This window comes from Melozone crissalis, unplaced genomic scaffold, assembly GCF_028551555.1.
Source record: "Melozone crissalis strain CALT ecotype California unplaced genomic scaffold, PUWL_Pcris_2 ptg000029l_1, whole genome shotgun sequence".
In the NCBI taxonomy this organism is placed as follows: Eukaryota; Metazoa; Chordata; class Aves; order Passeriformes; family Passerellidae; genus Melozone; species Melozone crissalis.
In genome coordinates this window covers 22345139-22356510 of record NW_026535807.1, presented here as the reverse complement: position 1 = coordinate 22356510, position 11372 = coordinate 22345139, and positions in this window count along the sequence as shown.

Genomic DNA, 11372 nt, shown 5'->3' with positions numbered 1-11372 from the left:
AGTCTGACCCCTGCTGCTGGGCCAAAGGCAGCAACTGTGGTGTATCACCCCAGAGATACCTTTAGCTGGCTGGAGATTGCAGCTGGGCACTGAAACAAGTCCAGGCTTGGTAGGAACTCCGTTTACCTCAGGAGGGAAGGCTTCAGGCTGTGGTGAGGAGGAAGGAGACGATTCTGCCGGAGGGTTTATATCCAGAGCTTTATTCCATGGTCACAGAGGTCTGAATCTTGGTTACAGCTCCAACAGAATCCCGGGCACATGGTCTGATTCATCTTTTAAGCTCCAGAGGGAGGGGGAGGGAAGGGACAGATGAGCACCAACCAGATGGGAGGGGCAGGGTCTCAGGGGAGGATGACACCCAGACAGGCCAATGACCTCTGGGCATAGGGGCATCTTTTGAACTTGACCAACCACACGACGACCTTCCTGGAATGTTAGGCCTGATTGACAGGACTCACTCAGCAAGGGGGCGAGGGGGGAAGGGGAAGAGAGGTATTGGCACACCTGGGGAAGGGACCCGGAAGTTTAAGACAGGATATTACAACACACTGCAACACGTATGTATGGCAGTGTGGGTTATCCTGCTTATTTTTATTATAGTCGTTAAGGTCTTATGTGTCTCAAAATACTGTCTGCTTTGACAAGGAAATGCCTCTGCTGTTTGGCTGGGAGCTTCCTCTGTGCAGCGTGTTTCCAGCAGATAAGGTGTTTGAACCGCTCAAGTGGAAAATGTGAAGGAAAACCATCCAACAAACGGGGAAGGTGCCTTTATTGAGTTCCAGCTGGTCGTGTGGATGGGGGAACCTGAGCAAAGGGAATCTCTGGTGGGGAGCTCGTGTCACCAGGTGAGGCTAAGGTGGAGCTGTGCCTGCTGCCCACTCTGTGCAACACACGGAGGGACAGAATCACAGAATCGCTCAGGCTGGGAAGGCCGCCTAAGATTGAGTCCAACTGTTAATCCACCCCTGTTCATCACTAACCCACATCTCTAATCCATTCTTGCAACATTCTAAGCTACTCTGTTTCTGTCAGCTGTCTCTTGTGCAGATTTACTCACCAGGGTCACTCACGCTGGGGAGTTCTGCTCCAGGAGCCTGTTTCTGTGCTTTGCCAGGTGGATGCATTAGGCAGGGAGTTGGACAATTCCTGTGTCTGAAACTGACTGTGTATTTCAAAGTCACAGTAATTAACTCTGCCATAGGAGCTGATCTGCTGAACTGTTCCCCCAGCTAACATCTGAAATGTGTTTAATGAAAATTCCAGAGCTAATGGGTCTCGTCCAAAAGCACCTACTTCCAATGACTTATTCCAGTAAATCTATGTTTATGAGAGTGCTCAGGTAATCTCCTGGGGGTTATATTACATCGACTGTAGATTAATTTCAGGCTGTTGTATTTGTTCTAAACAATTTTCATAATGAAAATGAGGTCTCATTTGTTTTTATTTACTTTGTAATTAATGTCAGCTACATATTAGATACTTGGAAAAATGTTTATCAAAGGCCTGGGGTGATAAATTGGGCAGAAGTCTCCCCAAAACAAATGGCCAGCACAATCTGGAGAATGTTCTTGAGATTTCAGTGGTTTAAAGAAGGTGACCTGTGTGATTATTATTAAATATTTCTGTTTCCATTGTGGGGGTCAAAACCAGTTTCCAGAAAAAAAAGGGAAATAATGAATTAACTCATCAAAGTACATCTAGGTCTGTTCTGTAAGGAAGTTTAGCTGTTAATTTATTCAGATCAAGTCACCTACCTCCAGCTGTCTTAAAACACATTCAGAAGAAGGGGAATATTCATTCTAGCAAAAATAGTACACTCCAAAACTATAAAATTAAGAGTGGGTCCTAATTATTCTCATCTCTGGAACAGAAGAAACTGCAGAAGGCGTTAGAGCAAAGAGGGCAAGGAATTAAAGGCGGATGACTCATATCACAGCTTTCAAGGAGAAATTTCATTTAATAGATAAAACCTGAAGGCTTCAGATGAACATAACCAACCAAGCCACAAAATGGATAAAATTTAGGGTTAATAAAAAACAACCTACAATAGAAAAGAAACTTGAAGCATCTCTAGACATTGCAGAGATGAAATTAAAGGAAGCTGATCAGAGTGTGGCTGTGACCATATCATAAAATGTGAGAAGATGGTTAATAATCTAGATAAATGCCACAGCAAATGCAACCACATCCTGTTTGAGGTCCACATCACCGCCTCACCTGCAGCACAACTTTCAATTCTGTTTGCAAAAGGATTTTTAAAATAAAAACTACTGAGAAAAGCAGGTAAGAGATAAGCCAGACAAATGGCAGGCAGGGAGCATACAGGCAGGAGGGGACGTGCTAAGAGATCTGAAGAGAAATCTCACACTTCTGTGTACTTTGGTTGCAGAAGCAAGTGTTTTAAATCAAGAGACATCAAATCAGATGTATTGAAAAGGAAATACACAGTTTCACTGAGGAGCCACTTGTTCTCAGATGTTGCCTCTTTGCTGGACAAACATTAAGCACTAGAAAAGATGTAAAAAAAACACCCCTAAAACTGCTTGAGCTGCCATAAATGATTGCCATCCTCAGAAATCTACTTCTTAAATCCAGAGCAGGCCCCAGGGAACTGCAAATGTACCAAAGGTTTTCTAGGCACCATATGGTGGTTATGAAAAAACCTAACACAGGCCTATTTTTGAGTCAGCAGAATGGCAAAGAGGAGGGCTAAGCTTTGGAAAGCAGCATGTTCATGGTTATGAAACCCACAGTGGCAGACAGGCTCAAGCCCTCGACACTTCAGCAACACTCAGTCTATGTCTATTTATAAGTCATTTTGCTAGGGGGACATTAATCAAGTGAGAAAATACTCTTGCTCCAGCCTGCGAATGAAGCAAGTGTCATGACAAAAGAAAAGCAAATAGAGCTATTTTAAGATATTGGAAGAGGCATTAAATGCAGCCATGTGCTCGCGGAAGGTTTAGCCTTGGCTGCAGTCTCTTGTCCTGGGCTGTGAGAGCCATGGCAGCCCAGCCTTGCCCTGGGCAGCTTTGCAGAGCTTGTGTCATCCTTGATAAAACAAGGCCTGATATCGTACAACTACCTACAGAAATGCTGGCAAAGCATTTCAGAGAACGTTCATAAAAGCAGGCTGAGTGCCTTTAGGACATCTGCCTTGCATGAGGAGATTTCTGTTGCTGTGATCTCTTACCCCGTGTCTGGGAGACACCGTGTGATGATTTTTAAGAAATTCATTAGAAAGTGTTCAAAGGAGGGACACAGGATGAGGAGGGGTCTGGAGGGGCCCTACAAAGAGTGTCTGAGGGCACTTGGTTTGCTCAGCCGGAGAAGGGAAGATTGAGGTCACAGCTCCAGGGGCTGCAGCTCCTCCCGAGGGGCAGCTCCAATCTCTGCTCTGGGACAGGGACAGCACCCAGGGAACAGCTGGAGCTGGGCCAGGGCAGGGTCAGGGGGGACATCAGGGAAAGGCTCTTCCCCCAGAGGCTGCTGGGGCACTGAACAGACTCCCCTGGGCTTGGCCATGTCTCCAAGGCTGCCAGAGCTCCGGGAGCATTGGGACAACACTCTGAGGGACAGCCGGGGTGGGATTGTTGGGGCGTCTGCGCAGGGCCAGGGGCTGCACTCGATGGCCCTTGCAGCTCAGGAGAATCTATGAGTCTGTGGTTTTACTGGTGCTGTCACTGTCCTTGTCCATGGCACGCCCAGAACCTCTGTTCCCTTTGCTGCTTTTCCAGCTCTGGAAGACCCCGCAGCTGCCGTGTTTGGGGAGGTGGGGTTATGTGTATATTCATGTGTCACACTGGGAAAATGCATTCCAGGCAGTGGTGGTTTCCTTGCTATGATGCAGCTCCAATGTCTACTGCACTAATTCTATTATATCTTTGATATAAACAACCTTAGGGATAAGCAGATTCATTTAAATAGCACAAATTTGAAACTGATTCTTTATTGTTCCAATATTTCTATTATTTAGTAATTAGATCAAATGGACCTGAACCCAATAGCAGAATTTGGCACTGAATAGTTAATTCTGTAATATAATCTGCAAGATCACTGGAAAGAGCCAAATTCAGGGTTCCAGTGCAGAGGATAGAAGTTTATTTTTGCTCCCCTGTGGCTTAGATAAAGGATGTTCGATCTACTGAACACAGATAGAGTTTCAATTACTTATTGATGTTGGAGTCTATTGGTAAAACTAGAATAACACTTTAGAAAATGTAAATGCTTAAAAGAGTGAGCTTGAAAATTGCCTACTGAGGTATTACCCTAATGCCTTATAGAGTGCAATTCTGCCCCACAAAATGAAATAGGAAAAGATCCAGCTGTACCAGGATATTGCGCAAAGGGGAGAACTGACAATTTTTATTTAAAATAATACTAAAAATATTTTATTAGCTGGTTTTATTTAATTTTTGCAAATATTCTCTGCAAACCTCGGAAAAACTTTGTAAGTCCATCTGCACAACAGATAAAAATTTGTACAACAGATTTTGTTATTCAGATTTGTCCAAAATTGTAATGAAATGCAGTACAGAATGGTCTGTGTCCCGTTGTCAAAAGTTGCCCAAAAATAATTAGAGTGCCTCTCTGATGCATGACCTGAAAGCCCCATGTTTTAGCTGCTTTTCCAGCTTTTAAGATCTTTGGGATTTTTGCACTGAACCCTTGATTACAGAAGTATTTAAGAAGCAATGATATTATGAGGTGACACTATTTGAAAGCATTTATGATCCCCTATAAAGTGCAAGTTAATTATTAAAAACCCACTCACAACCAGTACCAGCAGAAACATTGTTTATCCTGTTTCCTGCAAAAGCCGAGCTATTAAGCCACCTAAAGACCCAGTTAAAGAAGGTATGGAAGGCCAATGAAAATTCGGCATCCTCATTCAAATCCTCAATTGTTTCCCACAGTATTTTCCACCATCCTGAACCATGGCTGGCTTTGAGTTTGATGTCCAGTAGAAATGAGGGCTTTTGCCAGTTTAGGCTGTATATTCTAATTTTTACCAATTGTTCTGAACTGCTTTAACTTGGTGCACAAGGAGTGACTTCCCAGGCAGGATCAGCATGTTGGAAGCTGGCTTTAGGTTGTACTGTGCCCAGGTGAAGTGCTGAGCCACCCTCAGCTCCTGGTCTGTCCAAGGACAGCACATTCAGCCTCTGGAAACTGTCATCCTATTTGCAGTTTATTACATGTCATAGAATCCCAGAATGGTCTGAGTTGGAGGGACCTTAAAGAGAATTTTTTTTCACCCCCTGCCATGGGCAGGGACACCTCTCACTGTCCCAGGCTGCTCCCAGCCCTGTCCAGCCTGGCCTTGGGCACTGCCAGGGATCCAGGGGCAGCCACAGCTCCTTTGGGCGCCCTGTGCCAGGGCCTGCCCATCCTCACACCCTTGCATTACCAATGTAATGCAAATTGCAGACTTAACTTTCCAGTGTGCCCTGAAGCACACCCAGCCCTCATTCATTCCCAGTGACATGCTCACAGTTCCCTGAACCTGTTGCTCAGGCATTTAACTGTGAAAGCCACGCACTTCTTTTCCCGGTCTGATTCAAACTTCCCTGTGTGATACCAATATGCTTTGCCCAGATAAAAGGTGACATTCAGGTGATGCCTGTTGTTCCAGCTGAGGACTGTGTTTGCTCGGTGCTGTCACCTGGTGCTGCCAGAAACCAGGACTGGAACCTCACTTTGGTCTCCAGTAGCAGCAGGGGATTTGTCCCCATCTCTGGCGTTCTGACAGAGGCCCTGAAAGGTGATGTATAGTCTCCAGATGAAATTCCTAGACGCAAACCAATTCTTACAGCTATGGAAATAACAGATTTTGAAGTCTTTGAAAACTGGCTTCCTTTCCAGGAGGGTACTGGGAGAAAACCCTGAGATTGTCTGACGTGCCTGAAGCCACTCTGGGGTTCAGGAGCAGCAGACACGGTGCACATCATTTGAAACTTTGATCAATGACTCAGCAGCTTGGTCCCATCTCCCAGAGACATGAGCTTATGAACCACTGATCTCTCATCCAATATGCAATTACACATCTTCCTCTTCCACTCTTTCCTTGGGTTTGCACCCATGATTATTATGGATTGATCCTTTAGCAGTGGGGCGCTGGGTGTCGTTTCATGCTTGTGGGGATACACAGGATTTACTGAGCTTCACAGGGCCTGGGTGGAGCATGGCATGAGAAATGGAAGTGGAGGGTCAAACAGAACAACTGAGGCTCTTCTTCATTCTGCTGCATTCTCATATAATGGAGCATCATTAAAACCTATGGTAAAAGGATAATAAAGCTCCCAGAATTTATCTGACATTCTAAAAAGGAATTTGCATGTTGAAGAAAACCCTTCACTGTCTTTTAAACAGTTCTTGTTTCCAAATTCACATTCTCTGCTAGTTTTCCATACTAGTATTATCTTAGAATTCAGTGGCTATTATCAGAATTCCATCTTCTAATACAGCGGTTCAATATTTTGGTACCGTGCACTTCATGTGACCTTTTTAATATTCTGTTGCTTGACTGCTGCCTATTCTTATTCTTTTTGCTATTTACAGTTTTCTAGCCCCATGGGGAAGGAATAACTGCACTGACTAATAATGACAATGTGGTCTGCTGGAATGAGCAAAATAGTTCCTCAAGTGGCTACAGGCCAGCATGGTTATGGAGTTAGGATTTGCAGCAGTCTCATCACAGTGGCAGTCCCCTCTGTTCCCAGAGCAGTTTCTGAGTGCTTTGCCATCATCTCAGTCACTTGCAGAGAGCAGGAACAGCACTAAAGAGCTGTTCCAAAAACATTTACAAGACTGTGGAAAACTGTAAAGAAAGTGGGCATTATGAGTACAGGTGTTACTAGGTTTTTCCTCATCTAGTTCATCACGGGGGTTTCTTTAGAGCAACAGACTACAAGCAAAAAGAAATGAAGCCTTAAAAATATGACGCTAAGAAAGGACAAGAATCTGCAAAAAAATCAGGATCAGGGAATTAAGTTTACATAGCAAAACTGAACTTTCAGCACAATTTTTTTATGAAGTAAGAGTAGGATCAGAATGTTCCCTCCTGCTTTCCTTCCAAGCAGAAAGGAAAATTGGCAGATGTCTTTCAGTCTCTCGGTCCCTCAGGGCTGGGTCCATGGTTGCTGCTGAAGCAGGACTTGTCCCCTTGAGCAGCTATGACAGCTCCATAGCACTGAAAGCTTGGAAGTACCAGGAGATTATAGTAGGAGTCCTAGTAAAATATATGTATTGTATAAGTGGCCTTGCCCCTATCCTAGTTGTTCTAAATGGGCTGCAGCCATGATGTCCTTAATTGGGCGGCAGCTTTGGCTAATGAAGACAACTGGGATAAAAGGGGGTGGGTTGGCTGGTCAGGGAGAGCCTTGGAGGAGCTCTGATGAAGAAGCAGGAATAATACTGCTGTGAAGAGCTGCTTGTGAGAAAACCACTCAGGAGGTATGGGACTCTAGAAATATGATAACAATAATATGAATACAACAATTGGTGACCCCGGCGTGATAGAAGATAGGATGGCCAAGAGTTGTGGCAGCCTGGGAGCTGGGACTCTAGAAATATGATAACAACAGGAGATACCTTGCCCTGCCCTGGAAGGTTGGCTTGGGAACTGGGAGGTCTGTCCTGCTTTCAAAAGTTCGTTTAAAAGAACTAAATGTTATCAGAACTTCAGAGATAGGCTATTGGTAGTTTTGGGTACATGGCTGAAATCCAGAGGATGAATTTAAAGAAGGGAGTCAACAGTATGTATGATAACAGCTCATTATGGATTTATTATGTTTGTGTTAGTGAAGGAATTATTCTACTCCTGCATGAATGAAAGGGAGCAGATGCATCCTTCAAGTGCCTTAAGGGGGCTTGTAAAAAGATGGAGACTGACTTTTTACATGGGCAGATAGTGGTAAGACAGGGGGGAACATCTCTATATCTGGATTAGATACTAGGAAGAAATTCTTCCCTGTGGGGGTGAGGAGGCCCTGGCACAAATTGCCCAGAGCAGCTGTGGCTGCCCCTGGATCTCTGGCAGGGTCCAAGGCTGGATGGGGCTTGGAGCAGCCTGGATCAGTGGAAGGTGTCCCTGCCAGGGCAGGTGTGGAAGTGGATGGGCTTTAAGGTCCTTTCTAACCCAAGCCATTCTTGGTTCTGTGATACTTGTACACTTAAAGCAGCAGAAGAGGCATATGAGTTTAGGGCACGATAGGACCCTATCTTTTCCAGCTGTTTCTTCACTGTGACTTTGGTAATACATGAAGGGCAGCACTCCTGGGCTGCAGAGTGTTTTCCCTTTGTTTGTTTAGTTTCTGTTATGGGATAGAAGCTATAACACGTAGTTCTGAAGAATCATGGAATATGGAATCGTCAAGGTTGGAAAAGACCTCCAAGGTCAGCCAGTCTTCAGCCAAAACCCAACCTGGTCACTAAACCACATTGCCAAGTTCCCTGTCTGCTCTCATTTTGAACAGCCTGGACTCCACCATATCCCAGGGCTGTTCCAATACTTTGCCGCTCTTTCAGTGATTTTTTTTTTCCTAATATCCAGCCTGAACCTCCCCTGGTGGAACTTGAAAGTGTTTCCTTGCGTCCTATCACTTTTTATGTGGGAGAAGAGATTGAGAAACCCCCTGATTGCAGCCTCTGGTCAGGGAGCTCTGGAGAGCAAGAAGGGCCAGAGCTGCTGCCTGAGAAAGGCAGATGTCTATAAATAAAGTGCATCAGATGTAGAACCCGATAAAGAGAGAGGAAAGTGTGTTCTGTGACTCTGTGAGCCAAAGGAAAACATATGGCTTAAGCTTGGGTTGTGTGTGCTGCAATTAACACTGTAAAGGTTATCTGAATATTTTCCTCCCATAGCAAGAACCTAAATTATCCCTTTTATCCCAGAATTAGCAGAAACAAGAAAAATACAGACTCTTCAGGAGGTGGTTTGCAGCCCAGTCCCCTGGGAGAGGAAGGGAGAGGGTGAGACACCCCTGACATTCAGCAGAGGAATCCCAGTTATGCCTCCTCTTTGCCAAGTCCAAATCTGTCTCTTGTGAGAATGCTGCTGGATTGGTAACATTCAGCATCAAGGAATTTGTGCTCAGCAAGGCACTGGCTCCCAAATGGACGTGTCTGGGGTCTGATCTCTGGGGTCAAAGGGAAATGAAGAGCCTTTCTCTCCTGCACCAGCCCCTGATGCACAAAGACAACTTTTCCGCTAAAGCCATTTCTGCTTCACATTTGCCCCTAATCAAAGAAAAGGGACTCACATCCTTATTGGCCTGTGGAAGAAATCTCTGAGGCAGGTGCATGAATTCTCAAAGCAATTGGGGTCATGGCTCCCTTTGCAAGGAACTATGTGTTAGAATTTTTCTGGGCAACTTTGGCTCCTCAGCCTAGAGATCCCATAATATGCAAACACTAAGGAGCTGCTAACAAGGTCAGGTTGATGCATAGAGTATATTCCCTACAGCTTCAGAATGACCTGTGTTATAAACAAACCCAAGGAAGGTTTCCTACTTGTCCTAAGGTGACTCCAAAGCCTGTCCAGCCCTTGGCAGAGAGCTTTGTGTGCCAGTGATTGACTCCTGGCTTTGTGTTCCCTGTGGCACCTTGCAGGGTTCAGAGCTGGCACAGCTGGTGTGAGGCACCTTCATTTAATGAGATGGGGCACTGTAGAATTGCTGTGAAAGGAAGGAATCAAGATGTATCCTGTGACATTACAAATTAATTTCTCCTTGTAGGAACTGAGTAAATTGAAAGTAATGTTCTTTGAAGCTTCTCTAACTCAGTCTTGCAACCTGCTGTTGAAGGATGCATTAAAGCAATTGCTGTATCACAAAGCCACAGACAGTGTGGTATCTCAGCTGCTTCTGCCTACCCTTGTGTTTGCAAAACTTCATTAGTATGTTTTTGCAGTAAATAAATGAGAAAGGGATCACAAAATAGCTCACATGTGGCTTGTAGATGCTGCTGTGTAGGCTGTTCACTAGCAGCCTGCCTCCTTGCAGTCAGGGCTGGAACAGCCTGACTTAGCAGAAACTGATGGAAGGAAATCCCACTGCCCTCCCATTCCTCTGAGAGCAGCAAGTGCTCGGGGCAGAGCTAATGTCCCTTTAGGATCTGGATTATTTGGCCTTTGCACATTGTATGGTTCCTAATGCCACACATCCTCAAATGTTCCTGGCAAGTGTGAAAGCCAGAAGGGGCTGCAGTTCCACCCAAGCTACAGAAGCTCAGTAGAGAGGCCCTGGCACAGATTCCCAGAGCAGCTGTGGCTGCCCCTGGATCCCTGGCGGTGCCCAAGGCCAGGCTGGACTGGGCTTGGAGCACCTGGGACGGTGGGAGGAGTCCCTGCCATGGCAGGGGTGGCACTGGGTGGGCTCTAAGGTGCCTTCCCACACAAACCAGTCTGTGATTCTGTGATACCCACCCTTCAGTTGCTGAGAACCAGCTGCACCTCAGTGTGAGGAAGGCACTGTTCCCTCTGAGACTGCGCAACTTGTGTTTGATCCCTCAACATGCCTTTCTGCTGGCATCCCCTGCTTCCAGGGGAAGAGCAGTACCCACTACTGGTATTTCCAGTATTTTTTCATGTTGCCAGACAGACAGTTGTCTGTTTGCACTTTACAATCCTAGCATTTGGGCCCAATTCCTCCAATAAATAGTCAGGGGTGAAATTTTTTTTTCTCCTCTCAACCTTCACAAATTCCCCAGCATCCCATCTCCCTACCTGTGCCCTCCCTCCCCATGGTTTCTCCCATGGTTTCTCTCAGCACTTGGAGAGCCCTGATCATGAGAGGGGAGCCCTGGATAGAGAGGGCAGTGATCTGCTCCTGGGAAGAAGAACCTTCTGTCACAGACCTGAGTCTCCACACCCACACTCCAAAGGATTTTCCTCAAGACTCAGTGACTTAGCATAACCTTTTGGATCATGATTCCCTTTTAAAGGAGTTACAGGATAACCCTTACCCCCTTCCTTCTTCCTTTCCTTCTTCCTTTTTCCTCCTTCCTTTCCTTCTTCCTTTTTCCCCCTTCCTTTCCCCCTTCCTTTCCCCCTTCCTTTTTCCCCCTTCCTTTCCCCCTTCCTTTCCCCCTTCCTTTCCCCCTTCCTTTCCTCCTTCCTTTCCTCCTTCCTTTCCTCCTTCCTTTCCTTCACTTTCCCCTTTCCTTCTTCCCCAATCATATAAAAAACCCAGTTTGCTAAGCCATTTCCTGTGTTTATTTCTCTTGTGGGATGCAGTTCCTGATGTGGAAGGCGCTCCTGCTCCCTGCTCTGGCTCTGTGTTCACGCACAATGCTGGAGGATGTGGTGCTGCAGGAGGGTAGGTGCAGGTCCAGGACCATCCTTCTGCTGCCCACAGCTCTCCAAACACAGA